The sequence below is a fragment of the Cinclus cinclus genome, chromosome 9 (assembly GCF_963662255.1).
Source record: "Cinclus cinclus chromosome 9, bCinCin1.1, whole genome shotgun sequence".
In the NCBI taxonomy this organism is placed as follows: domain Eukaryota; kingdom Metazoa; phylum Chordata; class Aves; order Passeriformes; family Cinclidae; genus Cinclus; species Cinclus cinclus.
In genome coordinates, this window is record NC_085054.1 from 2,144,110 (window position 1) to 2,164,705 (window position 20,596).

Genomic DNA, 20,596 nt, shown 5'->3' on the forward strand with positions numbered 1-20,596 from the left:
TTAAAGAATGGGGGCTGTGGTGTGGTATTTTTAACCCAGTTCATTTCAGTGGTCTGGACTGTGGTAGGTTTCAAAAACTGAATAACAGATTACTGTGCCAGGATGGAGTCAGGGAGGCTGCAAGTGAGCAAGAAATCATTCAGACACCTTTCCTGCCAAAGTTACTACCCTGTACAGTTACACTTGGAGCATCTCTTAATCTTTGAGATATACACTGAGGTCTGGAAATTCCATTCTTCTTCTGCAGATGGCAAACTGAAGCCAAGAGAAAATCAAGAGAAATCAAATGAGTTGTCTGGGATCACCTCAGAAATATGACCATGGTTGTGCAGGAAGTAATGACCTAAGGATTTAATGCAAAATTCAAAGTTGGTGCTTTGAGCAGGTCATCTCACTTCTAATATAGCCCAAATGATCCAGCTGGGATGCTTAATTGTTGTTGCTTATCATTTTACCTTTATCAATTACTAACCTCTACATAGAAAGTGAACTACTGCAACGTGTGTTAACCATAAGGTTCATACTGCTATTTGGCATAAGCAGAAAATGAGAACTAAACCCTGGGCAGCTGGTGTCCTCTTTTTGCAAATGTAAGCTCAGCATTCAGTCAAATATGCTGCAAGTCAATGCAGATTTGCACATTTGCTGAAAAAAAAAAATTAAAAAGCTGGTGGAGTAATGCTAAAATTCTTTCAATGTTGCTGTAGAATCTGTGTCACCTTGTCTGGAGATCACCTACTAAATATTGGCCCATTATTCCCTAGAAAAAAAAGGTTGTCAGGTGTTGCATCAGCCTCTGTATGAACAGCTCCTGTTGCCTGAAGATTTGTTTGAGACAGCCATTCATCACTCCCACAGCAAAACATATATCATCCCTTCTATGTTCCCATTTCAGCCTCTACTTTCAGTTGCTGTGGATAGCAATTTCCTTGTGCCAGCTTTTGCATGCACCTGAAGGCTTGCCAAAGCTGTTATTCCTCCTCTATTTGTTTACAGCTGCCTAGTACTTAGTGTGTTTTTTTTTCACTTGTGTTTAGAACCCAGAAAACTCCCCCTCAAAACTGTCCATATACACCATTTCTCACAAGAGCAGTAGATGAAAAAAAAAACAACAAAAACCCTCAGGAATTAATTTCAGCGTACACAGAGTAAAAATCTTTACTGGAAAATACATTAAAAAGTAGACCACTTAATTTTTGCTTAACTTCTCTAAACAGATTTACAGTTCATCTTAATTATTTAAGTCACTACTTTTTCAAAAGCCAGAAGTAAAGATCTGGAATGAAGTTTCAGTTCAGGTTTTTCTTCCAGCCACACTGTCACACAAAAAACCTAAGCTATTTCTGGCTGTTCTTATTTTTAGATTGTTCTTCATATACCATTTGCCATCACTGAAATTAATGAGAAAATAAAAGGAGTGACCTTTGGCTAGGCACATACAGTTTATGCATGAGCTAAACAGCAGGCTCCTTTTTCATTCTTCTTTTTCCCACATTCTCTTTCTCCCTGCTCTCCCCCATCCAAACATAATTTGTAAAGCCTTTAGAGTCTTTCATCCTGTGTGTTTCCACTGTGTACCTTTAGATGAATCTCAGGTCCCTGATTCACATCTATTCTGTTGTGCTGAAAGGTCGGTGGCACCCTTGTTTTATGAATATAATCCACCATTCTCCTGAAATTCAGAATCGTTTCCAAAACTCCCAGGCAAAATTCATACAGCTCAGGGTACAGACAACCGTTAGCATTATTGTAAAGAGCACTCTCCCTACATAAATACAAGCCTGGACAATTACATTGTTTAAGTTAAACCAGCATTTACTGAAGATCTGAATAGTTTTGAAGACATGATTCCAATTGCAGACACAATTCTCAACCTGCGGCCTCACTGTAACATCGACGGTGTAGTTCATGCCCAGCTTTCTGCAGCAGGTGGACAAGTCCATTTGACAGATACTCAACAAAGCCACCGTGCCTGAAGAAAGTGCCCAGCGAGGTTTCCTGAGGCACTGCTGCTCCCTGCCAGGAGGAAACGCTGCCAGCTCTGCCTGCTCTGCAGGCTGGGTCGGATACGTTCTCACGGTAACTTGCACCTTCGATTTTCAGCACGGCAGTTTCAGAATCCTTGCTTGAAAAGGGTAAGTAAGGCTCGAGTGTTGCCTCCAAGCTGTGAGTGTGCAAGTTCATCTCCTGGCTGAGGAGAGGGAGTCAAGCAGAGGTGTGGGATGACCAAGAAAGTCCCATTTGTGCTAGCTGGAACAGAGGTACACAACCATGTTGAGAGGGAATGCCGTGATCTTCCAGTACTTGTGGCAATCATTGCTAACAAACATGAGAACTGATACGTGTTTGGCTTAAGGGAAAAGCTTTGTGACAGTGTAAGACACCAATGCTGATGGTAAATCCAGTTTGTAGCTGTTTATGTAATTTTTGGAAGTTCTGGGGGCTTTTTTGGTTGGTTGTTTTTTTTGTTCCAAGTGTACAGTTGTACCTCTGCATTCTAGTGTTTAAATTTAAGTGGATAGCTATTTACTGCTTCTTAATCTTTGTGTTAACAATCCTGACTGTATTTTACTTGCAGCTTTTAAGGTCGTATTTTAAAACACTGATTACTGAAAAACTTGTGGCAAATTTTTATATTCGCATGGTTTGCCGTAAGTATTTGTAGAGATTTACAGCATCGCAGAATGGGTAAGGTTGGATGGGTCATCTGGGCCAAACCCCCTGCTCGAGCAGGGTTATCCTAGAGCACAAGGCACAGGATTGTGTTCAGATGGTTCTTGAGTATCTCCAGAGACAGAAACTCTAAAGCCTCTGGGCAACTGGTGCCCATGCCCAGTCGCTGCACAGCGGAGCAGTTCTCACATTCAGGTGGAGTTTCCTGTACTTCAGTTTCTGCTCGGTGCCTCCTGTCCCGCCGCTCAGCCCCCAGGGAACAGCCTGATCCACGCTCTTAGCACACAAACTCTCCCTCCCCTTTTAAACACTTATACACATTAATAAAGTCCCCTCTGGTCACTATTCTCGAGGCTGAAACTCATCTGGCTGGCCGTAACCTTTGTCGCCCGTTTACTTTCACGTGCGGAGAAGTTCGCGGAGAGCTCCTCACGCGAGGCCCAGCGCTGTCCTTGCGCACCGCGGGCGTTCTATCGGTGCGCGGCAAACGGGTACACGTCAGTCATGCGGCCGCGGCCGAAGCCAGCCCCGGGGGGCCGGGGGGCCGCTCTCGGCCCCTCACAACACCGAGAGCCCCGGGCGAGCGCAGCGCTGCCGCGGCGTCGCCCCGAGCCCGGTCCCGTCCCGCCGCTCCCGCCCGGCGGCGCCCCCGGCCCCGAGCCCAGCCCGGGGCGGGCCGGGGGCGGTGCTGGCGCGCGGGGCGGGGCGCGAGGCGTGTCCGCGGGAGGGCGGCGGTGCCACGGCCGCCACCGGCCCCAGCCCCTCCTCGGCCTCCGCCGCGGCCGCACCAGGTAAGGCGCCGCCGTCGCCTCCCCTCAGCGGGAAGCTGCGCGGGCCGGGCGGGGACCCGCCGGGAGTTTCGTGCCGAGGGGTCGCGGCTGCCGCGGTGCCCCACCCGCCCCTCGATCGCCGCGGGTCCCGGCGCCGAGCTCCGGCCGCGGGTGGGCCCCTCCTGGCGGCGCGGGGACCGCAGCCGGGCCGGCCCCGTTCCCCGGACCCCGCCTGGCGTGCGCCGGGACCCGCTCCGCCAGCGCCCGGGAACCGCTCTCCGCCGCTCCCCCTCCGCCGCCGCTCCGGGGCCGAAGCGGAGCTGGGCTGGGCTGGGCTGTTCAAGGCTATTCGGTAACAGCCTCGGCCATAAATGATTAACTGCGCGCCCGGGGAGCCGGGTGTCGCCGAGCGTGGCCGCCCGTGCCCGGCGCGCTGAGCCGGCGGAGCGTTCGGTCCCGAACCGCCGCACCGCAGGGTGGGCACGGAGCTTGCTGTGCCTCCGCTGCTCCTTCGCCACAAATCCCCCCGCTTGGCGTTCTTCTTTATCTCTGCCGGGGTAAAAGACCGCCAAGATGATAGGTTTGTTTTTGTTGGGTTTTTTTTTTGTTGTTGTTGTTCGTTTGGTTGGTTTTTTTGTTTGTGGGTTTTTTTGGTTTTTTTTATTCTGTGTTTGGTTTAGGGTTTGTTGGGTTTTTTAAGTCTTTGTCTTTTTTGCTGTGCGTTTAAGAAAAAATCGGTAGGTATGGAATTCGTTGATAAGCAGTGGCAGCTGGCTGTACTCTTTCATTCTCTATCAGAATGTAATGCCTCCTTTGTTGAGCTATAAATTAATAGTGTAAGCTCCTTCTCCACCCTCAGCCTCATCACTTGGAGATGTGAATCACTTGTACTACCAGATTTGTTTTCTTTAGGAGAACTAAGAGGCACCACAGAAAATCCATCTGTTTCATTCCAGGTCACATTCCACTGGATTGATTTGGTTGATTTCAGCTTGAAAATGTGCTTCAAGGCAATTGATGATCTTCTGTGGGACTTTTTTTTTTTAATATTTAAATTTGAATTACCAGTGTATGCAAGTGACATTTTTCTTCTGTTTCTTTGAGCTCTTGATACAGCTATAAAGTATTTTCCAAAACATGGTGATTCAAGAAGGCATACTAAAAACTTTCTATTCAGAAAGGGGGAAAGGCTGCTGCTTGTAGAATGTCAGGTTAGTTAGGATTGTATTTGCACTGTCTATGAAAGAAATCTTGGATGGCAACCTGTTGAGTGCCACTAACTAGTGTCTTCAAGCTGCTGTGGGCAGGACACTGTGCCCTTGTCACAGCTGTTTCTGTGAATGCAGTCAAACCGTGCAAATGCAGAATGATTTCCATGTCGGAACACGTTGATGAATTTAGTGAGGCGCCATCACAAACTGCTGGAGCTGAACACTGCTACTGGGCTGTGAGTGTTGTAGTGCTAGGGAAGTGGAAGGAGTTTGGCCCTTTGAGAACAGCGGGATCTGTTAAATGTAATGAGACACTAATCAAGATAAGGCTTGTACTGTGTCAGGTGCTGTATAACTGTGTAAGGAGGTAAGGTCACAACTCCGGGAAATTTACTGCATAAAAGAGTGCTATGATTAAGATGAATTAAACTAAGTACCCTTCAAAATGTCCTCAGGGTTATCCTTAAGTGAAGGATCTGTTTCCACAGTCCTTATGCCCAGGTAGATGCCCGAGAAGAAATGTGCTTGAGAATTACTGTTTCGTCTGACATACAGTAATAAGCCTAAAAATTGAACACGAGCATCTTTGTGTTGAGAGAGTTTTGGTTCTGAATGTGGATCAGTTATTCTTACCTAGTCCTTCTTGCTCAAAGAGATGGAAACGAGGCTATGTCAGGACACCTTCCTGCTGTTTCCCGAATTTTAAGGAAATGGTTGTCTGGAACTGAAATTGATTCAGGCCTGTTTTTAAGAGAAAGTACAAAGTTTCCAGTGGCCTACAATGTGTTTTTATATTTTCTTCAGTTTTTCTGTAGCAATCACAGAAGTACCAAACCTGTGCCTCAGCAGTTGGAGACAGCCTGTATTTGGTACTAATTCCCACAAACTTATATTTAACAACCTTTTCACCCTCTGTTGTCATTCTGAGGGACTGTGTTTCCTGGTGTGTTCTCAGAAGCCACATCTTAGACGTCTTTAGACACTGTTAGCAATGTTAGTCATTAGTTAGCAGAATACAAAAAAACCCCACCTCAGTCACGTTCTCAAAACAATCTGCTGTGGTACTTTACAAATCTAAAGGAAAGGTCAAACTCCACTTTTCACTGTGCACTGGAGGATAAAAGTAAAGCTGTGTAATGACTTGGAGCAGAACACTCAAGGGCAGTGAGACTTTGCACAAAGATCTGGGGAAGAGAAATAACAGTTAACTGTTAATTGTAGTTGATTTGTAGCTAGTATCAAGGATTTTATTGTCCATGTTGCTCTTGAGAAATGTGGCTCCTGTCTGGTGCTAGTCTCTCCTCTGTGTTTTTCTGCACTGTTCTAATGCTTCAGTTTTTCTGTTCCTCCTGCCGTCCTTCCTCAGATGCTTCACCAGCTTTCTCACTGTTTTCCTCTTCTAGTATGAAAAAACCAAGTAGTGGTGCACCTTTAGTTTAGACTGGGCACCTTCTGTTAAAAGATGTTTGAAAGCAGTGCTCCATATCATTATTGAATCAAAGAATTTGGATCCTGAACTTCACTGAGATTAGCAGGGGGCTTTGCGCGTTCCACCTCTGTGGCCTGTGGGTTTCTGAGCACCGTGAGCTTCAAGATGGATGGTATTGTTTAGGTTCTACTTTGCATTGGCAAGAGTCTCTTTACAATCCTCGGAACAGTAAGCTCTTGTTTTGGAGAGCAGGAGATGAGGGGGTGTGGAGTTACCTTGGGGGTGTATTTGTCATGGCAGGACTTCTGCTTCCGATGTGTATGTGGGAGTGGCATCATGGCTGCTTCCTGAAGCAAAAATTTTAGCCCTTTTACAGTCTTGTAATGTGCCAAGGACCAGCTCCTCGCTTGAAGTAATTTGATGAGGTGGTCAGAAGAGCTAAATGTAACTGGCACCTTAACCAGTGGTGTGTGCAAAATACATTGTTTAGTTTCAGTGCCACTGTGGGAGCACAAGGAGTGTAAATGTTGGGATGTGGCAAGGAGCTGGGGAATGAAAACTGACACTTGACTGTTTAGTTTCATGTTATGTGGGTGGAACATACGGGGAAGAGGGCAAGCCTGTCAGCTGTAACTCTTGTTTTTGAATGGAAGTGCAGTAATTCCCTAATTCTGGGTATGGGTTAGAAGAAATCTCTTTTAGGTTATTAGCTTCCACTGTCATTCCTGCTGAAAGTTTGTCCATGTGAAACTTGTTCAGGAACTGTAGTGAAGTCATGTATGCAAGTCCCATGTTAAATATGTGCGTGCCTTTGTGTGTAAAATCTGGGCACTGAAGTATCATTGGGGTCGGCAGAGAAGTAAAACTTTTTTTTTTTTTTTTTTGTTCTGGGAAGTTGTCGGCAGATGTAATTAACTTTTTCTTTTTTTGTGAGGGACTTCAGAAACAGACTTCAAAATTAGTCTAATATTGGTTTCTCAGTATAAAAGAAGTATTTTTCTAGAATTGGCCATCTTATACTTTATGGGCAATGCCAAATTTGGTCAATTACTAAAGTGATTATTAAGCAACAGCGACAATGGTTTTACTTATTATCCTAGTACAATTACACTTCTACTAGATGTTGTACCAGAAAAAGCTCCTGATGATTTTCTGTTTATACAATAGTGCTGCAGACCCTAATTAGGGTTTGGGAATAAAGTCAAAGCTCTTCAAGTGTTTTAAGCTTCTCTTGTAAAACAACAACAATATAGAATGCCAGCCCATCTTTTTATAATACAAAAGAGACTAAAAATATGCTCTGCATGTACATAGTAAGAAAGGATTGTGGCATAACATTTTCAAAGCTTGTTCTCTTCTTGGTTTGCTTTTAACTGAAGCTCTGCAGTTTCTTCAAAAGCCATGAGTTACAAATGAATCTGCAATACTTTGTGACTCCTTGTCCTTTCCTTCAGACAAAAGGCCCTTTCAAACCATTGTGGAACAGTCACTGATTTTCATGTGGTCATTCAAGAAAAGGATGGCGATTGGCCTTCATAATAGGCCTTTCAGTATTCTCTGGACTGGTTTACTGGCTGAAAAAAATGCCGATGGCAGTGTACTGTGTCCGGTGTTTAAATTGCTGACGCATCTAATCTCCCAAGTGTTGGAAAGATAAGAGTTCAAATGGCAAAGAAGCCTCACCTGTTTGTGAATACCAGTGTGCTGCTGCTCAGGGTTGGGGACAGACTTTGGTCTGTGTGAACTGGTGCAGTTTTATTTGATTTTCTTTGACTAAAGATCTGTACTATTTTTTATTTCTTTTTTTTTAACTGAAGTGGTGACTTAAGCCTGATTAATCACAGTTACCATGAACTGTGTTCCTGACAGGGTTGATGCTGTTTAATGTCCTGGGTGGAGTTGAGCAATGTTATCTGTGCATAGCCAAGTGAACTGTGAGTATGATTTCTTGCAAGGTGACTATCCGTGAAGGTTGTGGGTGTGTTTTGAGTTGGCATTCAAGAAACTGCTGCCACTGTAGAATTGACAGCTCAGTCTCACTTAGTTATCTTTCTGTGCTGGGAAATCAAATCTGCCTGGCAGCATTTCAAAATAAACACCTTGTGTTTGGGGTAGGTAGACTGATGTTTGTTGGCCCAACCTTGTGTAAAATCCATGCAAGAATTTATGGTGCTTGACTGACTCTTGCCTGGAACAGCACCAAAAGATATTGTTGGTGCTGTGAGACATTTCCAAATGAGGATATTCAGGATCCTGGCTAATTTTGTTAGAAATGTGTGCAGTACTCACCCTGAAGGTTCAGCCCTGGAGTGTCTGCCTGAATGCTGACATTCACACCTGGCTTTCATTGCAGCAGAAGAGTGGTTCGTAATGACAGATCAAGACTTGAGACTTTCTTACTGGTTAGGTGCAGCTGCCCACAAAGAAAATCTGGGCTCTGGATGACTTGAAGCTCAAGCATGTACTCAAATGATTGTTTCAGACTAAATTACTTAGTAAGACAGAAAACCACCTTTGAGTATGTACTGTCCTGTACACATCCAGTTTGTGGCTTCCTCTTCCGCACTACACTTAAGGAATTCCCTTTTAGTATCTAAATTACAGTGCTGTGTATGGTTCTCTGTAAAATTAAATGCAGTAAAACCGTTGCACATGTAGTTTGGGTGTGGTGGCACTTCTCAGTGGGAATGTGTTCAGAAGCTGTGGTTTATGGTAGCCTACAAACCTGCAAGTCCCAAAATGTCATCACTATGGGACTTCTCCTTTCTGTGTTGCTGAGGGCATAACTATCTTATGCAGTGATACTAGACTGTGTAGAATTTGATTTAGTGATCTTTAGGACAAGGTCTGAATGGAATACTGCATTTTCTGTGTTTCTGTTTCCCATTAAAAACTTAGTTTTGGCTAGAAAGTGTTCTGAATTGGCTGGTTTGTTAAGGTGCTGTCATGACGTTGTGCCTTGGTGTTAGAATTGGAGCCTGTGGTCCTTGTGCTGCGTATGTTGGGGTGAGGGGTGGTGTGGAGGTAGACTGCACAGCTCTGAGGTGCAGGGAGGCTTCATCATCTGTTCCCACAGCTACTGAGGTCTCCCATGTCCTGCACACACTTTGTTATTAGGATGAAAGAAGGAAACCTACTTCTCGTTAAAATTCTCCGGGGTTTCTTCCTCTGCAGTAACTGAATTATGTTGTATACAAACACAGTGGAAGCAAAAAAGGACTGGATAATTCATCTGGCCAGCAGATAGGCAGCCAGGTCTGAAATGTAAGGAAAAAGCAGGAGAAAGGAGTCCAAAGATCAGATGTGTGCTCTCAGGTTCACAGAGCTCTAGTGCAGGTGGGGCAAGAAGTACCCTGAAGAGATCTGAAGTGTGGGGCAAATACAGATGAACTAGAGCAGCTGCTATGTAAGAAAAGTACCTGTAGGCTTGTAAAGAGAGCAGAAGAAGCCCTGCTGGAGGAAGATGGGGCTTTTTGATACAAGATGATCTCATTTGTGTGCTATTGAGTCTTCATCACAGCATGGCTGGTAGCCTCACAAACTTTTCCTGTTGTGAAAGACACAAGCTCTTCACATGTCTGAAACGGGTGCAGTCTACATCCTCTGTAGCTGAGTTTCTGGGGAAGAGATACTTCAAACTAAGGTCCTCAACATGTATTGGCAGTTCTACAGCACTTCGATGTGAGTAGGAGTTTGGTTCTGTGTCCTTAGCCAAGAATATGACATGAGAGCCAGCAGTGGGGCAGGCTGCACTGTTCAGTCCTGAAACTTCTTACTGTTCTGGGACAGGCTTCAGAGTCCACAGGGTGTTTCAGGATGAAGGGTATTCTATAATGGGAAGTGTTGTACTTTATTTTGTAGCAAAGTGAGTAAGCCCACAAAACTAAGGAAGTTCTGAACAAGGAAAGCTGTTCGGATGTGGATACCATCCCTGGAGGTGTTCAGGGCTGGTTTGGGTGAGGCTCTGGGCAACCTCGTCTAGCCATTGGCATTCCTCCTGTGGCTTGGGGCTGGAACTGTGTGATCTTTAAGGTCTCTTCCAACCCAAACCATTCTATGATTCCGTGATTTGGCAGTCTGGGAAGTCACTCTGCTGTTGCATAATCTGGCAAGGGATGGTCACGTATGTATGACATGCATTGCACTGCCATGAGTCCAGTGAAGATTGCAGTGAAGAGATGACTGAAAGGGGACCTTGTCAATGTGTATAAATATCTAAAGGGAGAGTCCCGAGAGGGTGGAACAGGCTCTTCTTGGGTGTACCAAGCAGTGGGCAGAAACTGATGCGCGGGAAGTTCCACTTGAACATGAGGAAGAACTTCACCGTGTGAAGTTCCACTGAGCACTGGAACAGATTGCCCACAGAGGGTGCAGAGTCTCTTTCACTGGAGATATTCAAGAACCATCCAGACCTAATCCTGTGCAGTGTGCTGTAGGATGGCCCTGCTTGAACAGGGAGGCTGGAGCAGATGACCCACTGTGGTCCCTTCCAACCCACTCTGTGATCTCTTGACAAAGAATGATGGGTTTCCATTTCTTTGCTTCTGGGATGAGGTTGGTATGTTGGCATTTTAACACCTGACTCCCCTCTCTGAAGTTAACCTGTGTACAACCATGATTGGTTTGTGCATTACCTTACCGATGAGGAAATGTTAGAAATTTTGAATTGCTGTCCCAGTGTTGGATTTCCAGAGAGGCTGAGTGCAGGAGGTTGTAATTGCAACTGTGCGCAGTCAGGTCCTCTAAACATAAGCCTGTAAGTGAATGATGGTGCCTTCCAAAGCATTTTAGTGAGAATTGCTAAAAAGCAAACATGATTTCTTAAGCTGTAACAAGGGACTTTTTAAATAAGAGAGGGATCACCTGGTAGTTGCGAGGTCTGTAAAACTGCAAAAGGGTTAGTCACTGGCATTGTTGTCTCATATTAAAAGAATGCAGCAATGTAAACTCATTAGTTAAATTGCATAGCACACTTTTAAACTACTGTTCACTATTTTAAGTGAATAATATCTTCTTCCATCTAGAGAGCTGCTTAGCCTCGTATTAGAGATTTCTGTGAACTAAAAAAGAAAAACCTCAGGACTGCTGTTACTGATGACAAAAACCAGACATTTTGTACCATGGTATGGTACTTATTCTGGGCTGAACTTGACCTGCCAGGCTGTGCATCCTCACTGAGCTGGCTGTGAAGTCAGAGCCCAGCTCTGCAGAAGTGGTTCAATAGAGGGAAATGGTCAAACATGTGACAGCAAGGACTGTTTTTCTGCAGTGCCAGAAGACCTGGGCAAGGACAGCTCATTTTGTAGTGTCAGTCTATAAGGTCGGAGTGTGGTGAGGGTGCTTCCCCACCTGTATGGGAGCAAGGCTCCTGCAGAGCTGCATTCCTTCCCCAGGCCTCTGGCTGACATGGGGAACCACTGGAGCTGCTGCCAGCTGGCAGCTGGGCTGCTTTGCAAGGGCTGTTGCTGAGTGTGCTGGTTTTGTTGGATTTGGTCTTTAAACAAATTTGGTACCAGACTCCATAAAAGGCTTTGCCTTTTGCTCATTTGGGAATTTTTTTCTGGAAGGGACCACAGAAATGTGCTACGTTTTTGGACATTGTTGTTTTCCAGTACAGAACTTTGGGAAGGAATCTGCTGTTAATTGAAATGGTAAATGCAGCGACAGGCCAGAAATCATTAACTGTCTGTGTTAATACAAAGGTAGAAAGGTATCTGTTCATGGATTGCAGTTTAACACCCCCGGCCTCCAAAGAACAACCAGCAACACAACCACAGGAAGCTCCACCTTAATATAAAGAAGAACTTCTTGACTGTGGGAGTGACTGTGCACTGGAACAGGTTTCCCAGAGAGGTATTCAATATACCTGGAGATATTCAGAAACTGTCTGGATGCAGTCCTGTACAATGTGCTCTGGGATGACCCTGCCTGAGCAGGGAAGTTGGTCCAGATGACCTCCTGCCATCCCACCCACTCTTACTCAGTATGTGACTCGGTGAAAAGATATAATCATTTCACTCTTATTTTGAAATTTGATAATTCTGCTTTTAATCCTCAGCTTTTACGGTGTGCTGTATTCCTGAGCATCAAACAACCTGGAGTTGTTTGTCTGGCTTCTCAAGTTCATAACTTTGGTAACTCACTAGAAGAAATGGACTTATGTCCTGATGTGGCTGAGAAAACTTTAGTATTTAATATATTGGTGATCAAGGTGAATGCAAGGTGTCCTTGCGAGTGTGCATGTTTGAAATCTGCAGCTATGGATGTTGAGGGAATTGCTTACATGTGAAAGCTTCAGTTGTTCATACTGAGGACCAGAGTTATGGGTGATGTTGAGCAGAGCCCCCAACATGCAGGTCCCTCTGTGAAAGCCAGGAGATCTTGGAAACAAGGAAGATAGGTTGTAGTTACTGTGTGCCACTCCCCTCTTCTATCGAAGTAGCAAATATCTTAGGAAATAAAATGGAAAAGTAAATAACATCAGTGTACTATAACTTTGCAGAGCTAAAACAAAGAGGAGACTGATAATTTGCAAAGGAGAGGTTGGGCTAGAGATGATAGCTTGGCCATGTGGCATGCATGTAATGTTTACCATGCAACTTTCTGTCATTAAATGAGATACTGCTTTTTTTAGTGGACTGTAAAATATTCAGACTATGTCTTGTGGGTGTGTGGTTATTACTGGAATTAACTTTTTTCTTGGTATCTCAGAGATACTTGGAGCAGAGGTGCCAAGTCATAGATCAGTTGCTGAGGCTCTGTGTCAGCAGTAAATGCATGTTTGTTCCTAGGAAAGTAAATGCAGACATGAATTCTGAATAAATGATCCATACAGAAGATGTTATGCCAATAAACTGAGGCAAACTCCAGTTTGCTTTAACAGAGGGGTTTATCTGAGTTCCCTGAAGGCGTTCCAGATTTGCACCAGCACCTACTTGCTTTTATCCAAACTTACTACCAGAGTAGAAAACCACACTGTATTTTTGCTTTATTTTACCCAGATTCCTTCATAACTAAAATGCTGACACAAGCATTTCAGCTGAAGCCCAGGCCGAAATAATTTAAATCATCAGTGAAAGAGTCTTAAGTTCCAGCGTGAGAAACTTACTTTAAAACTTAGGGTGTTATTTTATTATTTGTGTGCCATTGCCATAAAAAGGCTGCTTTGAGGAACAAATTACTGTTTCATGGAACCTCCTGTCTCAGAGCTGTGAGAGCTCTGTGTTTTCCTTTGTGATGTGAAATACCACATGAGAATGAGATCTCATTTACACTCACGGCTGAGTCTGACCAAGATCCCCTGGGTAATTTTGTTCTTCCTTCCTATTAAAGCTTCAAAAGAGGCTGGAGTTATATTTACATTTGTAAATTGATTTCATCCTTTATTTTTGTTCATTATGATCCCGCTCTTAGAATCTGGATGCACAAGACAAGTATTTCTCCATTCTAGGTGGAGAGGGATTGGCGTTGTATATAAGAAGGTATATGCCTAATCTCTGCTGTACAGATATTCTTTGTAGTTGTGTTTGGCTCTTGTAGGACTTTCAGGAAGGAGAGAAGTGTGAAACTGCTTAGGTGATGGCAGTCTGGGAGTTCTTAATCCTCCTCCTGTCCTCACACCAAGGCAGTGATGATGAAGTGGCACTGGACTTGAGGATCCATGGCTGCTGCCATGCTGGGCCCTGGCATAGTGCTTTGTTTCTAAGCAGGATGCAGTGGCTCCTCCAGTGGGTGATGCAGAGTGTGTATCCCTCTGCTGTATCAGTAAAGATTCCCAGGAGGTACTGTGTTCTTTGAACCTCACCCACTTGCACTGTTACAGAGGCACACTCAACACATGCTGTTGTATTGACAAACAGTTCTACTTCTCACAGTTGTGGTGGCATGTTTTTTCAGAAGCCCAGCAATGGTGGCAGTAGACCAAGTTCCCTGAAGCTCCCTTATGTCTGTGTCCCAGTGTAACTTTCTGGGCACATCTTTAGATGTGGTCTCTACTTGGGGCTTTTTGGTGATTTTAATATTTATAGTGACCTTTGATACTGGGTACTGCACAATAAAACTCAGTATCAGCTGGATGTCAGTAGGAGGAAAAGTTGAAACCTGTTCCACAGGGTTGAGCTTTTTAATGCACTGTGTGACTCCCAGTACCTGCATCCTGTGTGTTTTAAGCACATATCTGTTGTAGCTGGGCTGTCTTGCTTTTGGTACTGATCTCACTGTCTTACCTGTGAGACTGAGGTACTGTCTGCTGAATGGCAGCATAAACTCAGTATCCACAGCCTTGATGGATCCACCACACATTGGCTGTGTGCAGTAGTCACCCTTTGTCTCCTAAAATAACCCCTCATTCACTTGAAAGCATATGCATTCATACATATTTTCTCTGCCTTTGCTTATTTGAATAAGCAAATAATTTTAACTTTTAAGAAAAACATCATTTGCATACTTTTCTTTCTCAGAATGTGATTATGTCTTGAAATGCTTGTACAAAAATATATAGACTTTGCTATTAAGAAAATGTCTGCTTTTGTTTTGGAGCAGTTTAAAAATTGTTCTATAAAATGCTGAATAAAAAATATTTGACAGAGTGAGGGCACAACTGATTTGTGTGTAAAGTAAGTAAAGTGTGCAAAGTAAGAAGTACTGCTCCCTTCAGAAGCTTCTCTCCTCCTGTTGGGAGGCTGAAGACTGATTACATGGAGGATGTGCCAGTTTGAAAATAGTGCTGATTGCACTTGCATGGAAAATGAGTTATTTCAGCTGTTGTTCACTGCAGAAGCTGTAAAATACTTGATTGTTCTGATGTGTTTTTCTGACCAGAAAATAACCTTGCAGGTTTGGTTTTTGTTTTTTTTTTTTTTCAATTTAGTTACACTTTCTATCATCAACATTTAGTTTTTAAGGTTGTGTTCTGTGTAAATGAACATACTCAAATTTACATGGAACTACAGTGATATTTCTAATAAATCCCTGTATGTTATTTTTAATTTCTTCACAGTTACAGTGAGACTCAGTATATTTGAGTTCCCAAGCCTCAGTAAGGGGAAGCTCTCCTGACAGATTGATCTTGCAGAAGTGGCAAGTAAAACTGAGAGTGGGCTCCCAAGTGGCAGCAAAATTCATTTCAGGGGGAGGCAGTTTTCACACTGAGGCATGGAGAGTCCACAGATTGTACAGAATACTTTCCTTACTCTTTTAAGAATCTTGTGACCCCTGGAGTGTGCAGAAATGGAGAACCCATAGCTCCTGTAGGCACTGAACACATCCTGGCTCATCAGGGTATCAGCAGTTGTGTTAACTAGGGCTTTCCAGGTTTGTGGGGTTGCTTGGTTACCATGATTCCCATAACTCTCAAATAAAGAAAGTAAAGCAAATGTAAAAAAATAAAATCCACCTGGTCTCTATTCATGGGCTAGGCTACTGTACAGATCCAAACAAAACAGAATTGTAAATCCTCTACAGCTTCTTTAAGGGCCTTTTTTTTTCCCCACAGGTATTCCACTTGGCTACTTCCAGTGGCTTTCTGTTTAAATATGTTTTATATTGAACAACTTCTAGGATTCAGCAGAAACTCATCAAGTTCAGAAGCTGGAATCCTCACAAGTTATGGCTTGTGTCATCAGCCAGTCTTAGTAACTCCAGCTGGGATGCCTTTTCAGGTAGACTTTATGTGCATCCTTAGGTCAGGGTTGGGAAGAGCACTCAGATCTTAGCTTGGAATATGTTAGGGAGTATTTTCTTTAGTAATTATGATTATGAATTATCATAACCATTTGGTTAAGGGTATCATGTATTTTTTTTAATATTTCCAAATGTAGCTTCAGAAGTCCTCACCTGTCCTTAAGGAGAATAATTTTGACATGTGGTCTTATGTGTTTCAGGGAAAAATTATCATCTTAATTTCAATTAGCTGGTCTTGACAAAGCACATAGACACTCTGAGAACTTGATTATAGCATATATGCCTGAGGAGCTATTCTGTTGCTATCCCATCTCCACCAAAGAGTTCTGCAAATTGAAAGGTGTCCATTTTTTATCGCTTCCAGGCTGAGATAGATTCTTAAGACAGTCGTTCTATTGCTGTGCAACAAATGAGTTTGCGTTGCTTGTCATGAAGTTAATTCCCAAAATAAGGCATTTTTGGGAAACTGTGGATGAGTTTCTTAGTAAACAGAGCTTTCCATAAATCTGCTAAGGGGATAGGCAGTGTAACTGGTTATGGTACAGCTGGTTATAGAAACCCTCTTGGCTTCTGAGAGTGGAAGAAACTGAAGTAAGTGGAAATATGTGCGAGTCAGACAGAGATTGAGGAAAGATAAAAACATCTAAGTGAAATATTCCCAGATGTTGAAGAAACTATCCCCATCTATCAGAAATATGGTATGTATATGAAGCAGACAGCAATTCTTGTAGGAAGTAGAACTTGCAAGTGTTGCCCTAAGTTCATTGTCTGAGAGCCTGTGCTTCAGTGGGGCCAAAACTCAGTCCTTTAACCATTTTGGGCTTCCAGTGGGTCCAGTTCTTCTAACAGTGGAGAGATTTCTCATCTGGCGAGGTACTAGGCATTTAATGGTGTTGAGTTTCCAGTGTCATCTGGCTCATCTGTGCCTGTGTTACAGATCTATTCCAGCTCACTACTGTCAGGCGGAATTGGATTAGGCCCGTAATGCTTTGGGAGTAAACTGTCAACTGATGTTGCATTAGGAGGAATAAGAGACTGAAATAATGAGTGATCCCTGGTAGGAGAATAAAGATGCTTACGGACAGTTAAACATGAAACCTGTCATTTGCCCAACTGTGATATCATTGTCTGACTTGTGTTACTGAGCAGAAATCTGGTATAGGATGAGAGGTGTTCCGGTCCTGAAGCTTTTATTTGGTTGTTTCCCAATCCAAATGTCAGTGTTCTAATGTCCAGATTCTTTTGCTATACAATTTCTGGCAAATACCAAATGAGGATGGTTTTAGGCAGAAAGCCTTGTGCTGCTTTACAATCATGCACATCTTTTGTCGCAGCGAGAAGTGCACGTTGTGAATGTCCATATGAATTGTCCTCTGAAGGCTGGATCCTCGGAGTGTGCTTTGCACTGCATGCCCTGGCCAGAGTTGGAAACTGCAGTACACAAAATGGAGCATCTTGGGTTAAGGGCAGGCGCAGTTCAGCTTTGGAAGCTGTTATTTATTGACTGATACTTGCAGGATCTTACCACTGTGTTGAAGTGTGGCAGTGACAGACAAGGAGAAGCCCTGGTTGACTACATCAAAACTGACAGTCTGTGTTGGGCATAAGGTTGAGAGTAGCTGTCTTCAGGTCTGGCTGTCAGAGGTTTGTGAAGTGAGGTTTGCTTTCCATGTGCTAAACAGCTACATTGGTAGTTAGGGAAATGTGGCTCACTAGCTAGGCCAAAATCAAAACCCAGAAAAGGGCCAAAAAATCCCAAGTGCCATGATCATCAACAAAATCTCACTTCTTTTGTGTGTGGACCAGCAGGCTGTAAGTAGCCTTTGCAGTCATTTATAGCAACATTTAGAAGATCCCCTGCCTAGTGCTGACTTTGTTCTCACCTAGTTGTTCCATCAGTGGCCTCACCAAAGAAATATCCTGAAATAAAAGCTGGCTGTCTACAGTCCAATGTTTCCTTGTGTTACCAGCATTCATCCCAGCTCAGTATGCCTGCAATTCCACTATAAACTTAGCTTTTAATATTTTTTTTAAAAAAATAAGCAAGAAACCAACCCAAGTCAGAAGCCAAACAAACTGTTCTTAACAGACTCTGACAACTTTCATTCAGTTAATTGCAGTGCTACTCTAGTCACTATATACAATATGGGATATATTTGGCATGGTATTTTGCACAGGTGTGGCAATCCTGTTTCTATAGGATATTTACTTGAGAATGGAGGGATTACAGGTTATGTTTGCTGTTAGGGTCTAGAAGGCTCATGGGTCTGCAGTGGAATTAGAAGAGTGCAGTGTTAAGAGTTTTTGAGCTCTTCTGTGTGATGGCTGTGTTGTGAAATCCTAGGTTAAGGCTGCAGTCAGGGTTTAGACATCAGATTAAAAGGGGTCAAAGGCCTTGTTTTGCTCTTCTGAAGAGTAAAGATTCCTGTAGGATGAGGACTCCAGTCTAGAGTGTTCTATAGCTCATGTTATGCTTTGATTCTGCTCTTTAGGTTTGTTAAGGGCCATGTCACAATGAATAGCTGTTCTGATCTAGATTTAAACTTCGTGTCTTGTTCTTGCCTTGTCACATATCACATGGTAGCAATACTAGGATTAGGGAACTGCCCAAAAGTCACAGCTCAAGATGGGGTGGGGTGAAAATGCTTGATTTATTTCTATGTTCTGCAGGGCTGTAGCACTGCAATGAGCACTGATTCCTGGCAGGTGTTTGGGCTTATGTTGGTTTTGGTGCAGTCGTTTGTCACCGAGTGCTGGTGGATGTACGGTTTGGTGATGTGATATCTGAACCTCTGCTTTTCCCCTCTTTATACCCTGCAGTGGAGGACAGTGGAGGTTCTTTGAGGGGGTATCATATCATCTCCATGCACATGGCCTTCATCAGCCATGGATCTGCCACAGAGGAATATGGGCCTCTGCTTTTCAGTCTGTATTCTAAGGCCTGCAGAGTGACAGCATGCCTTCCTATTTCAGGGTCTTTTTGTTGTTTGAGAATACAAATCACTTCAAGAATTAACCTTTCATTACAATGGGAAATTACCTTGAACATTTACACGTTAAGCAACAGGTTTTTTCTGTGATGATGCATGAGTGAAATAAGTTTCCTTTTAACTGCTGTACCTTTACTCTTGATTTCCTTTCTCTGCCCTTGAGTCATTTTTTCCTGTGTACTGTTTGATAACATGTCATGGACCATTGTGTAAAGACCTTTAGGAAGGTGATCAAACTGGAAAGATGTCCTGTAGAATTAATTATTTTTTTTCAAGGTACTACATCTCATTTGGTCAAATTTGATAGATGCGGTATTGCTTGGAAAGATCAAATCTTTACTGCACCCAGTAAAATGAGGCGGGTTTATGATTTCACATGTGTTGTACAGTTAGCTATCCTCTTTTTTTTTTTACTTTATGATGATGCAAAACAAGAATTTTGGACTTCAAGATTTTGCTTATGTTCCTTTGTCTTTTAAAGTAGTTTTTAATTATATCTCTCAAGGGGCAGTAATTATAATTCTAGCTTGAATAACTTCTTACCAGTGATAGTATTTCTTAACCACATCAATAAATAGGATTCTGACATTATCTGTCACTTTCTTCTTCAAATCTTGTGAAGTTCCAAAGCACAAAAATTTTCAGAAGAACTAATTGAGCAGGAGGGGAAAAATAAATTAAGTTATAAAGCTCTTCTCATTTGACTTTTTCAAGTTTTAATTTTCTAGTGAAGTTGAAGAAGATCCTCCTCTGTAGCCTGGGCTGAAAAAGATCAAAACTGGGGGTTAGCAGGTGGTGTGATGCAGGAAAAAAAGAAGAATCACTAGGGTGCCTCAGTGTAGTAATGTCCATGATGTGATTTGCTGTGTTTAAATCCTAAAAATACTTCCTGCAGACTACAGGCAGTGCTTGAAGGAGTTAAATGTCTGTATGTTGGGGCAAGAAATGCCATAGCTTTTAGGAATGTTGCTGTCTTCTCTGTTTTGATTCAGGTGCTCACTGGGCAAAAGGGATGAGTTCTCAGCCTATCCTTGTGTCCCTTTGAGGGAAACAGCCAAATCTTGGCCTTGCTTGCCCCAGAGAAAAAACTCCTGTTAGGGCCATCACATTGGCCTCTTCCCCAGTGCTTGGCTGGGGTATTCTGCCCAAAGGCCAGGAATTGGGTATGCTTCCCTCACCAGGTTTCCAGCCCCTCTGTTCATCTCATGGATCTGTGCCTGTTGTGTAGGTTCCAACACCCAGAAATGCTCTTTAACACTGACATGTGTGAGTACTTGTATTTCTTCATCGAAGCATCACATTTTAAATTGCTCTATTCATTCCTTTGATTTTGAAGTAACTGTGACTCAGCAAGCCATGCAGAAATGTGTGTTTGGATTGCAGTGGACTTTGGGACATAAGCTGTGAGAGTCTTTGTTGTGGGAGCCTTTGCCAGGTGAAGTGCTTCAGGGAACATCTGGCTGTTTTGGATGCAGAAGCAATTAAGAGCTTTCTGCCATGCTATAAACTAAAACCTGTGATGCTGACAGGACTTCTGCAGTGTAAAATTTGGTTTGGCCTTTGTTTTGGTGAAACACATAGTTTCAGTAAGGATAAAATGAATTAAGTATGACAGCAGTCACACCCTTGTAGTCTGTACATAAAGTGAGTATTTTGTAGTACAGAAGGAAAAATTGTCAGTAAAGACAATCCAGTCATAGTGGTGCTTAGTAGAGGCTGATTTCAGCAGTCGGGATGTTCACAAACCTTGCAGTGTTCTTTTAGGATAAGCTGAGGGACTGCTAAACAGATTTTAGTCCAAAGCAAACAAGGACTAGTGTGCAACTCACTTAATAACTGCCA